Consider the following 12,957-nt stretch of genomic DNA (forward strand, 5'->3'; position numbering starts at 1 on the left):
AGAATTCTCAGCTTTTCTGGAAAAAATTTTATTGATTTATCTTTTTTTTTTTTTTTTTAGCGTCGATCTTGCATTTCCCTGGCAAGAGCCACCGGCAGTGCCTGCTGCATTCTGTTCACCACAGGCACCAGCAGGTCCTGAAGAGTTTCACCAGCTCCACGGGACTTCAGCCTGGACCACGAGGAACCCGCCAAGAGGAGGAAGCGGTCTGCCCTGCCTCACACTTTCCCACCAGGATGCATCATTCTCCAGACACAGGAAATGTGTCCTCAAGACACTAAAGACCCGACCCCTGGAAATCCTGGAGGGCAAAATCACTGTGAATCACCAATGAACAAAGACCTGTCAGATAAGTGCTTTAGCCGCAGATCTACTCTGCAAGGACATGGTTCTAATCATGGCATTTCACCTCCCTGCAGGACAGGTCACAGTCCATCCGTGGACCCCATCTCACATGTTTTTCCAAAGGTGGTGATGAAACAGCCCAGAAGGAACATACCTGAATCAGTGAATACGCTTCACTCCTCCTAAACAAATACAAATCGATTTTGATTTGAAAACCTGGGCATGCTGATCGAAGCTTCATTGGATGGTCTGAAATGAGCAAGGATGGGGAAAAAGACATACCTTTTTCTTCTCTGTCTGGTGAAACAGCAAGTTTGAATCTCACTCTTGGTGGAAAGAAAGACCAGATTCATGGCTCATTGTCTGAATGTAGCTCGCCAGTGTTGGTTGCCCCTTGTGTTAAATACACTACTGAGGCTGGTGGGTCTGAGTACATTTCTGGAGTTGATGTCTGGAATCTTCCATTTTAATGAGGAAAGAGAGAAGAAGGAGCTTTCTGTTACTTTAAAAAGTCTCTTTTCCACTGAGCCCTCAGCTCTGGGTTCTGGGTGCATCATGTACTTTCTGTTTCTGGGGAGATACCAGAAACCACCTTACTTGGATGTTCCACTCTATTAACCCCTTATGTGAACTTGTGGAGGTCTTGCCATAACCGACTGAAATCAACTGAGGCAGTCTGTGCTGCCTGCAAACAAAGATGCTGATGGTCCTAGTGGCAGTAATGATGGCAGATATAAAACAATCTCCATTTTTGTGAGGACTGCTGCTGCTGCTGCTGCTAAGTCACTTCAGTCGTGTCCGACCCTGTGCGACCCCATAGACAGCAGCCCACCAGGCTCCCCCATCCCTGGGATTCTCCAGGAAAGAACACTGGAGTGGGTTGCCATTTCCTTCTCCAATGTGTGAAAGTGAAAAGTGAAAGTGAAGTCGCTCAGTCGTGTCCGACTCGTAGCGACCCCATGGACTGCAGCCTACCAGGCTCCTCTGTCCATGGGATTTTCCAGGCAAGAGTACTGGAGTGGGCTGCCATTGCCTTCTCCTTTGTGAGGACATTACTCATCAAATAGGGTAGGAGAAAACTTTTTAAAGAGTGAGTAGATGGTTCACATTCACATTAACAATGACTTGAGTATTTTCATCCATTTAAAAAGAAATTCACTGTAGAAAAAATTAAAGTTTAGATGTATCAGGGCAAACATAATGGCTTATTCTAAGCTCTCAATTGTTTCTCTTAGGCAGAAGGCATTCCTTCACTTGCCATTGGCTGTTACACAAGACGACTGAGAACTGGCCAATTTATCTCCACTCCCCGCCAAAGCACATCTCCCTCCCCCTAAAACACATTATTTCTATTCATAGAAATATTCCTAGCTGCTACATAACTGTGTGAAATCTTCAGTTTGGCCTCAGATGCTTTTTACCCATCAGTACCCCGAGATCTCCAACACTTTGGGTATGTGATGTGAAGAACCGACTCATTGGAAAAGACCCTGAAGCTGGGAAAGATTGATGGCGGGGGAGAAGAGGGCGACAGAGGATGAGATGGTTGGATGGCATCACCGACTCAGTAGATACGAGTTTAAGCAAATTCCTGGAGATAGTGAAGGACAGGGAAGCCTGGCGTGCTGCAGTCCATGGGGTCACAAAGAGCTGGACGTGACTGAGCGAATAAACACACACACACATCGTGATATTAGTTCTCATTGCCACTGGGGCTTTTCTACTATGATCAAGAAAAGGAAGGGCCTCCTGGGGGAGCAGAATTCCAAATCGGTCACCACCACCATCGAAGTCTTTATGAGCATGTGAACAGACGAATATCCTAAATGAAAAAGCGAATGACAGAAGAGGAGCTCACCTGTCTGTGCTGGAGATAGATGATGTTCTCTCAGGCGACAGATTGACACATCCTGGGAGAGTCAGTGGTCCTGATTCCTCCGGGGAAATATAACTGGTTGCCGGCATCATGGAATCTTTGAAACTCACTGCCTCAGCAATCCTTGGAAATAAAAGGGACATTATTACAAAACGGCAAAGGAAGGCATTCAGCTGGAAAATGGGTTTTAAATTTAATATTAAACTTCAAATTATTGAGACAGTGATCTTTTTTAGATGAATTTTTCAATTGTTACTGAACCCTACTCTATTTAAAACTTTATTCTGCCACCTATAGGGAATACTGAGAGAGCCACAGTGTAGTCTTGGACCACAAATAAAAATCTAGTTGAGGCTCAGGAAGCTGTCAAATAACAGAGTTAAGATGCCTAGGGACAGAATCTCAGCAATTTCACTCAGTCAGCTGTGTAACCTCAGGGAGATCACGCACATTGTCTGAACTTTAATTTTCCTAATTATAAAATGGTGTGATAAATAGTAGCGTGCTGGTGGATGGGAGGAAGAAAGAAGTGTGTTTTTCCTCTACATATCTAGCTTCCTTGGCTGGAGCCCTGGAAATCAGACTGACTAGATGGATTAACAGGAGAGAAACAAACAGAAGTTTATTAACAAGGGCACCAGAATATTCAGTGATGAGTAATTCAAAATAGTTGTTAGTAGCTAGGTTTACAAAGCATCTTAACTAAAGGAATGATAAGCTTTTGGAGAGGTGACAAGACTTTGAGTTTCTAGGCTGGCAAGCTGTAAGGCAAGCGCATGGGGGGACTGATGGAAAAGAAAGAGTACTCAGTGAGATCTGTCAGGCAGATTCCTCCCAGGATGTCTCTGGGTGGGAGGAGTCTAGGTTTGTCTCTGGTTCTTCCTATTAGAAAGGGGAGGAGAAGACAATATTATAAATGTGTGCCCTGCTTTTAGGAAACAGGTGGAGGCCAGAATGCTGTTTTGGTATATGCTTCTTCAAGACAACCTTCAGGATATAAAAACAAAACAGAAAACAACCCCCCTCCCCAAGAAAGCCCCCCTCAAACAAAAACAAAGTAAAAAACACGAAAGACTGCCTTCAGCTCAGAATGGTCCTTACAGCCAGGTGGCATCTTTGGAGGTGGCATATTTTACTCCTCTTCAGTGGAGATCTGCTGTCTTGTCCCTCAGAGGCTCTTCATGCTTTTCCTGTAAAAGTCTCCCAACGTCCCCCTTTCCCACTCGCAGCCCCTGTAATGTGCCGTCAACTCCATCCTTGGTTTAGAAGGAAGCCTTGCTTTTCAGGCCTGACTGAGTCAGTGCTCTGCATTCCTCAGGGCCGTGGTTACTATTCAGGGGTGAGCACACAATCCAGTAAGACCCAAGAAGGGGTGACAGGATTAGGTAGAGGATGCTGGTTCAAAAACTCACACCTCTCCTTGTTAGATTGTCAGCCCTGAAAAGTGAGGTTCTGGGAGTGACTTTCGTACTTGAGGGGAGAGACTGACTGAGAAGGGAGCCCAGCTTCCAAAGAGAACTGAGAAATGTTGCCAAGTGACATCAACTGGATGCTGGATCAAACTGTTCCTGAAGCTAGTGTATCCATGAACCTTTCAAAGCACATGCGCCAGGGTGGGGGTGGGGATACACTTTTATTTAAGGCATTTTAGGTTGAGTTTTCTGTCATTTATAAACCAAAGTACCCTATCTGGTATATAAAGTACTTGTCTCATGGAGGTTTGAGGCAGAACTGAGATGGCATTGACTAGGTATACAGTAGGTACTAAGTAACCTGTAAATGATTACTGAGACATTGCACCAATATCCCTGAGACATGGAATCATTTGGGCCCCCACAGAGGTGACTCACCATCGACTTGCTGCCTCTCTCATCTGGACGCATGTGCCTCTCAGCTTAGCTCTCCAAACAAGGACAGAGGTTTCTGTCCAGTTACAGATGTTGGCCAACACTGACCCCAGTTCTCACCTAACATTTAACAAGCCCCTGGGAGCTTGCTGTGCTGTGGTTAGTTGTTCAGTCATGGCCAAGTCTGCAACCCCATGGATTACACGTAGCCTGCCAGGCCCCTCTGTTCATGGAATTCTCCAGACAAGAATACTGGAGTGAGTTGCCATGCCTTACTCCAGGGGATCTTCCCAACCCAGGGATCGAATCCAGGTCTCCAGCATTGCAGGCAGATTCTTTACCGTCTGAGCCACCAGGGAAACCCCCCTGGGAGCCGAGTGCACCATATCTTCCCTCCTTTGACAATTAGTTTTCTCTAAATAATAGCCTTAAACACAGGGTCCAGTGACACTGAACTGTGAAGAGCTGAGGGGAGCACAGCACCCACCCCTGCCCCCAACAGCACCAAGTTTCCTTACACACTTCTCGGATGAAGAGCAGCCCCCCAGGAAACACGCAGGGATGTCCCGCTGGGAGGACAGCTGGAGCTTCCTGAGCCAGTAGGCATTAGGAGACTCTGGCCAGGAATAGAACCAGGGTCCCTGAACAGACAAACCCCTAATCCATCCCAAGGATACCCTAAGAAGAAGGGCTGCAGATGGCCAACGCCCTTTAATAAGCATCACAGAAATCCCTGAGAACTGAATTCTGGATTCGACAAATAGCTGCTTTTCCTCAGCTAGCTGCCTCCCTCCTCAATCCCCTGCTCCAACCTGCACAGGCTGTAGTCATGCAGGCCGAGGACGGCCCTCCCTGTCTGGAAAGGGAGCCCGGGAGGGTGACCTTAGGCGCCCCACAGGCTACAGGCTGGGGAGGAGCCCACAACTGTGCTTGCCTTTTCAGTCAAGCCCAGCACCATGGGACTGTTCTGAACAACAGCAACAAAAACACTGAAAATCAAACATGCTGCAGAATCACACCAGCTGGGAGCATTGAATGCATGAAAACAAATTATGTAGGGTTTTTTGGTTTGCTTGTTTTGCCACATTATGCTGAAATGCACATAAGAGCAAGCAGCATTTATTGTGTGTTTACCCTGTGTTTACTGTCCTAGGACGACCAGAGAATGTGGTCATCATCACCCGTTTCTCAGCCTGGTTGGTGATCACACAGAGGTCCCAGAGATAAGCCAGAGCTGGCCCGCATCGCCCAGGCCAAGGGGCTCCAGGCCTTCTAACCTGGACAAGAGACCGCGGAGAGACACAGGCCAGGACAAGGTCCCAATCCCACCACCCCCCTACCCTGGGAGCTCAGTTGAGATGGGAGCCTTAGAGGCTGGATGGAGTAGGGATCCCCCAGTCACCGCATGGAGGACATCCCTGCTGACCACATGGCACTCGGCAAGAACGAGAGGCAAGTGTCTGTGGGAGTCCTCCAGGAGGAAGGGGCTATTTGTTATTGCTGCAAAACTGGGGACAGACTGGCAAGTCTGAAAAGTGAGTGAATCCCGTGCTCCAGTGCAGACATGGGTTGGGTGACATGCCCCTCAGGAATGAGAACGGAGGTCCCTCAGCCTCCTGTCTGCCCATCTAGGCAGCGCCTCCAACCAGACAGCCTCCTACCCATGCCCCCGGGCTCAAAGAGAATACACTCTCCCCGCTTTCCACGGAGTTGGCACAACCTGGACTGGGCCAGACTCATGTAGTCTGCCCAGGCTTCTTGTGATGAGAAGGAAGTAAATATCCTGTGTACTAAACGTGAGTTAGGCATGTTATCCTGTTTCTTGAGGCCAAGAGCAACTCTCTGAGAGAGAATTAGGTCATCTAATTATCCCTGTGCCACAGATCAGGAAACTGAGGCTTTCAGGGTTTGAATAACTTGCTCAAGGGCACAGAACTTGGGGCCATATCCAGGCTTGTCTGATTCTAGAATCACTGGGCCCCATCCTACAGCTCAAGCACATCCCCTTATAGCACTTTTGAGACCCTCTCAACCCAGCCTCTTGAAATCAGTAAGTGGTTCTTAGTCATCCTGGATCTCCAGAACCTAGCTTGTCCTATGAATGAAATCTGAGAATTCCAACTGAGAAACATTGTCAAATGAATAATAATAAATCTTCTTCAATTATATTGTATGAGTAAATATTATTAACATATGAAATTAAACAAAGTTTCTAAAATTTGAAATGTCGTGGTATGTTGTCAGTCATAGTTGTAGTTATTATCTTAAAACGTTCTACATCAAATATGGCCACATTTCCTCGACAGTCACGTTGTAATCGGGTCTTTAACCAGGCCTGTTGAGTCTTTTGTCATTTAGAGACAGCTATTGTCTTATTCTGATTTTTTTTACCAAAATATTTGTAGATGGCTTGCTTTTTTGCTAGAAAGACTAAGTAGCAAAAGGACTTCCACCTTATATGAAAGTAATTTCAGAAACAGCTCTCTCATATAAGCTACTGAGGAAACAGTAATAGGGCCTTTTATCACTATTTATGTCCCACACTCATTTGAATCTCTTCTAAATTCTCACCACACTCACACAAGTCTGTAAGCTGACTAACTTCTTGTGAAGTATTGTTGCTTTCTGCACCTAATACTTCTTTTGTTCCTTGTAATAACCTTGACCTTGCGACTTTGCTTCCAGCGGTACAGAAAGGAAACAACCACAAATATATTTTGTTAACAGATTATTTTGTTGCTCCCAGGAAGGACTTACAAGAAGCCCCTATTGATAAGGCTGATCTAATTTAATTTACAGAGGAGTCCTACTTAAAGGGTGAACAGGGACATTATTAAGGTGAATACACAATAACATCCACAGTGGACATAATTGAAAACTTATTTATCGGAAACAAAATCAGCATAACAAGCCAAATTAATTGCTTTAAGTCTAGCTTGTCAACTATCTAAAGGCGAGGACAGCAACTAATTATACTGACAGCTGTGCTACTTTTGAAGCGGCACACAGCTTGTAATGCTATAAAAAACAATGAGGTTTTTAACCTCCTCAGGACAACTTATTAAAAAAAATTTTTTTTAAAAGCTTACAAATATACAGCTGCCAAACAGTTAGCAATTATTAAAACAGTAAGGTATTCAATTATTAAAAACTAAAAGAAATCAGTTTGCTGATGCTGCAGCCAAACAGGAAGTTTTAAATATCCATCCTGCCAGTCTTGAGAATGTCCACTGCTCTCCATTAACCTTGCTAACCCAATAAAAGATTTCTCTCTATGGGCTCAAGAGATTACCACTAAAGAGAGAAACAGATATAGCAACAAAAGGGGGAATTTTGACCCAGCCATACAAATACGGTTTAGACCCAATGAAACAAAAGTTGCTGTTACTCAAGCATGTATATTCTTTAACACACTGATGGTTCAAAGGAAATGTATCACATTACTGACACAGTCTTATTGAAATATTTCTGAAAAATGGAACTACTTTTACAGTGAGTTCCCAGAAGATGGGAAAGACCATGGCTCACAACCTAGAGATTTTGTTTATTGGAAAAGACATCAAAGAAAAGATTATTTACAGACAAGATGGAAAGAACCATATCCGGTATTATAATCAAACCCATGTACAGCCAAACTGAAAGACATTAATTTATGGATTCACATCTCTCATTTTAAAAAGGCCCCTCACCTGAGTGGAGGTTGACCTCTGTTTCTAATACCTAGGTATCATCAAGCTAGGAGAAGAAAATGACAACAGTAACAGACAGCTGACCCACAATTCCAGACTAAGCCTGTAAGACCCATGCTACCAATTCAGTTGTGAAGTGAAATGAAAGGCATTCAGTCGTGTCCAACTCTTTGTGACCCCATGGACTATACAGTCCATGGAATTCTCCAGGCCAGAATACTGGAGTGGGTAGCCTTTCCCTTCTCCAGGGGATCTTCCCAACCCAGGAATCAAACCCAGGTCTCCCACATTGCACGTGGATTCTTTAATAGCTGAGCCACAAGGGAAGCCCAATGTGTGTCTCTTTATCAAAATTAAAAGTTGTTTCATTTCTAGCTATGTTTTTGTCCCAATGTTTAGCATGTAAAGAAGACTCTTTAGTAACAGTATCACAAAGTATAGCTATCAGGAGCAATTTAACTGATTGTTGGATTTGTCATCAAATTCCTTGGTCAATACAAGACCAATATGAGCCTGTCATAATTCTTTTCACTGACTTCAGATATTCCTATAATTTACAAAATGACTTCCCATCAGAATACACCTCCATGTTTGTTTACTACATTCAATTAGTCTACTCAATTCTGAAATTTTTATGATGAAACATAATGTTTCAAAACCAAACCATCCTTGATTTTTAAGATTTGTTTGCAAGGAAAAATTTATGCTATAATCTAGACAGTGTTGCGCTATTATATCAGATGAACCTTCCAATATAACCAAGTGTTGACTCACACACAAAATCAAATTTTTCCATTGAAGAGTCCTATTTCTAAATGAATCTTGGATTAATGGTTCAGTTCTGGGGATTCATGACTGAAGTCTCTGCTTCTTACTTTGTTATTTGTTGTTGGCTATCTTGATTATGTTCTAAATAATTTATAAAAAACAATCTCTTGTATGTCTCAATATATATGCAAAACTTCAAGTAAAATAATGATATCTAGATGACTTGAGACTATTGATTATATCTATAGTTTTATAATAATAATGGGCATGCACATAAAGGATAAAATTGGCATCAGTCCTATTGGACAACTTAAAATTGACTCACAGACTATGTCAAGCATTCTACTAGACCTTTTAAAAGGAAAGAAAGAACTGGGCTGTTAAGACCTGGCACCGAGGGACATGATGGAACCAGAGCAGGTAAGCAGCTACCCTGGCTTCGGGGGACCAAAGATTTGACCACTTTAATGCTTTCTATTGAAAGATTAATGTTCAAGGCTGGGGGGGGGGGTTGGGTGATGAAATAAAATTTATATTTTAAGGTAGGAAAAGAAAATACTAAACATAAGATTCTCTCCCTGTGTTTGCGTGGACCTCCTCCCTCCCTAATGTGCAGCGTGTGCCTGCATTACACATTAAGCAGAGTTCCTCCAAGATGCGAGTGCCTGCTCAACCATAAATACTGTTTTGTCTTTCTTTTGATGCTACCAATGCAACTTCTTAAAAGAATGGTGTATTTTCCCAGCTACGTAGAGGGTCATGATGACTTGCTCTTCACTTTCTGTGCATTTACCTGGACTATGTATCCTTGGTGAACTTTATATAAAATAACAGCATGTCATTTTGATGTATGATCCTTTGTCTCAAAAATGTATATGACTGTGCCTTCAACTTTAACAGGTGGGACAGTTCTCACAGCTTTGTCGAGAATCTGCTTCCCACTTATAATCCTGTTTGGCTTGAGTAAAATTCCCTTTTTTCTTCCTATCTTGATAGTTAACTGAATTTTTCTCAACACTCTTCTTAATAACCATATGAGGTGGGATTGGAGTGCATCCAGTCCAGTTCAGAAAAAGTGCAGAGTATATGCTCCTCAGGATGTATGAATATTATAGAACTTTCCTGAATTGAGGGGCTACCCTGGTGGCTAAGATGGTAAAGAATCCACCTGCAATGCAGGAGACCTGGGTTGGATTCCTGGGTCAGGAAGATCCCCTGGAGAAGGAAATGGCAACATACTCCAGTATTCTTGCCTGGAGAATTCCAAGGACAGAGGAGCCTGGCCAACTGCAGTCCAAGGGGTCACAAAGAGTTGAACATGAATGAGTGACTAACGATTTCACTTTCTCCTGAATCAAGGAAGAATCAATGTCACTTTTACCAAGTGTGGAGGGCAAGGTAAATTTGCACCCAAGTGATTCGGTAGCTGAGCCTGCTTCGAAAGGCTGTGCCATTGACAATCCGTGCTGAGCCCAGAAATGTCTTTTGGACAAGGGTTTGCTCCAACAGCTTCTAAAACCAGAAACAATGACACTTCTTTCTAAGGTTACTTAAACTGTAAACTATCAGAAACGTGGGATTTGAGGCCTTCAGAAATACAAATACGAATGACATCTTGGTTTCAAGAACATAGCTCTCCGAATCCTAGGCAATAAAATGCAGTAGGCTGGTGTTTTCTTCTACAGGACACCCTTTTTAGCCTTTATGTCACTTCTGTGAAAGAGAATGGTTTTCATTTTCTCAGTGGAAGCTAGAAGATAGAGCTATCAAAGGCTACAGGGCACACATGCTGTTTTCACCTGCACAGAGTCAGCTCCCTTCTCAAGACCAGCAAGTCTGGTTGTTCTTTGGGGAGCTCCTCCCTTCCACCATGTGTTTTGGGTGAACCTTCCCCCCACTGCCAGTTCAGGGAGGTGGACTGTGATCTAGGATTAAGCCCATCAGCATACCATCAGCATATACACACCTCTCCGGAGCCCTACCTTCCCAGGCACAGTGACTGGCTTTTGGAAGACCCATGGGTCACCTTTGTTAACAAAAGTCAGGCCTCAGACTTCTTAGCAGCTGTAAGAGAAGATCAACTATTTTCTGAATTTGCCAAAAGGTAAAGACATGCAGCCGTGAAGCACATAGCAGGCATTTCAACTCCACTGGGGAGACTGCAGCTGCTGAGAAGGAAGGAGGGTCTAAATAAAGTGAGGGCTCCTTGGTGATGCCATTGGAACTCCTGGTAGATTGTCCCGAGGGCAACTTCTCTCCTCCCACCTCTCTTGCGTACATGCTCAGTCACTTCAATCGTGTCCAACTCTTTGTGACTCTATGGATTGTAGCCCACCTGGCTCCTCTGTCCATGGGATTCTCCAGGCAATAATACTGGAGTGGGTTGCCATGTCCTCCTCCAGGGGATCTTCCCGACTCAGGGGTCAAACCCACATCTCTTATGTCTCCTGCATTGGCAGGCGGGTTCTTTAACGCTGACCCACTGGAGAAGTCTTCCTCCTCTCTTAACCTAAGTCCTTTTCAAGATGGATTCTTTTTGTCACTTGAAATCACAAGACTCCATATCAAGGGAAGGACTCAAGGTCAGAACCTGGGCCAGGGCAGGAAGGGGTCTGGATACCAAACCTGTCCCTTCCCATCCCTGAACTACCCATGTTGTTCTCCTTGTCAGTACAGTGGACTCTGGGGCAGATTGCATGTGGAAATTAATAACAAGTATCAGTGTGTTTTGCACAAACATGCATTTGTTTGCTGACAGAGCTAAAATGGAACTGTGGGAGCAAAGAGAATGAATTGACAGACCAACAAACACTCCTTAGTTCTGTGGGGGCCCTGCCTGTTTTATCTTCATAGGCCCTATGAACTGGGTAGTCTCATAGCCTTTCCTCACGGGACGTCTACCTGGAGAAATGAAATGTGATTTCTTTTTGTCTTGCTGTATCTCACTGTGTACTCTGTTCGCTGAGCCCAGGATAGGACAGGAAGCTGAAAGAAAACCTGAGGAGCCATAGGAACCACAGACATGTTTATTCTCTCCTGACTGGCATGGCAGTCATAGCAGCAGACACTGTATTATCTCATGGCTCACCCAGCAAACGCGGCCATAATGCAGCCAGCAAGGGCGTCTCAGGTGGTGTTTATATAGGGCATTGCGCATGCGCCGTGCTATAAGTGAGCTCAGCCGTTACATAACCATGTATTTACAAACCGGGGGTGAGAGTGAGAGGCCGTGGGCTGAGAGAGCCTGACCACCGCCATCCTGGCTAATTTGTTCTTTCCCTACACTTCACAAATTCCTTTATTGTTGCTGATATACAGTTGATTTATAATATTATGTTGGTTTCAGGTGAAAAATGGCTTCTTAAGCCCCATAGCTAATCTTGGATGAAGGAGGATTTAAAACTAGCTAGGTTCACCTGCCTGCCGGCCCCAGCAGACCCAAGTAGGAATTGCTGAGCAGGAAGGGGCCATCCTTGGGGCTCTCCAAGGGCCCATCAGAGTGTCTGCCAGAGGTAAAATTCTTGATCAAATTTGTTGATCAAATTCACTAAGGAACCCAGACTGTTTGCTACCCACAGCTTTCTGTAATCATCCATCATGTATACCTTGAAACCCTATATAATGTTCAGCAGGAGGATATTAATCTCATTGCATCTCTGCTAAGTTGTCAATTCCTCTATTTCAGGGAACAGGTGTTCTAGAAAAAACCTTATTAATGAGCCTCATCAGGACACATCTCAGCCTGGAGTGCTGATAGCTGTGCATCAAGAGAGACGGAGCAGAGAAAGGCTGGGAAGCAGGGCCTGATGTGAAGGTTCCCCCTCACCCGCTGGTGCTGACCTCAGGCCTGGCCCACAGCCCCTCCCCTCTCATGTCCCAGAAGCAGCTGCAAAGGACATGGTGATATCATTAGGGTCAAGGAGGAGTCAAGGTCCCAGTCCTGATGATGAACTTGTCAAAAGCTCCATTTCCACAATCCTTGGTCTGGTCCTGCTCAGATCCCACCACGAGGTTGACATCTGGCTCCCTGCAGGCATGAGACACTTACCCCTCGAGTCAGAGGTGCTTAGGGTCCCAGTGACACAGACTCTCAGATCCTCCCTGTGTTTCCCTGTGACCAGCACGTGGGCCCTGCAGGGGCCTGGGAAAGAGCAAAAAGGCTCCATTGTGATGTAGAGGGACTGAGGTCCCCAAGCAGTTTCATTCCCAGTTGTGAAGCACAGCCCTTTCTTAAGACAGTAGGTGATTATTAACCTTTCCTCAGTCCCCTGGCCACAGGAAAGAAATTGTGCTTCACCTACATCAGCAATTCAAAGAGAATCCAGACTGTTTTAACACAGAAGCACAAATTCATACGCCTACAAGCAAAGGTGATGCTCAAAATCATTTACAGCTGTCAAGGCACTGGCACTGAGAGATCAGCCTGAAATCA

The 12,957-nt window shown here is 44.6% G+C and overlaps 1 long non-coding RNA gene across 1 annotated transcript; it reads right to left on the bottom strand.

The window, feature by feature from the left end:
• Nucleotides 1-145: 145 nt before the first annotated feature.
• On the bottom strand, nt 146-12,637 carry LOC110147870 (uncharacterized). Its single transcript, XR_002316989.2, has 3 exons — nt 12,574-12,637; nt 2,204-2,344; nt 146-803 (listed from the first exon to the last, which is right to left on the bottom strand). It is a non-coding gene; the product is annotated as an uncharacterized lncRNA (long non-coding RNA).
• Nucleotides 12,638-12,957: the final 320 nt, after the last annotated feature.

This window comes from Odocoileus virginianus, chromosome 12 (genome assembly GCF_023699985.2).
Source record: "Odocoileus virginianus isolate 20LAN1187 ecotype Illinois chromosome 12, Ovbor_1.2, whole genome shotgun sequence".
NCBI lineage: Eukaryota > Metazoa > Chordata > Mammalia > Artiodactyla > Cervidae > Odocoileus > Odocoileus virginianus.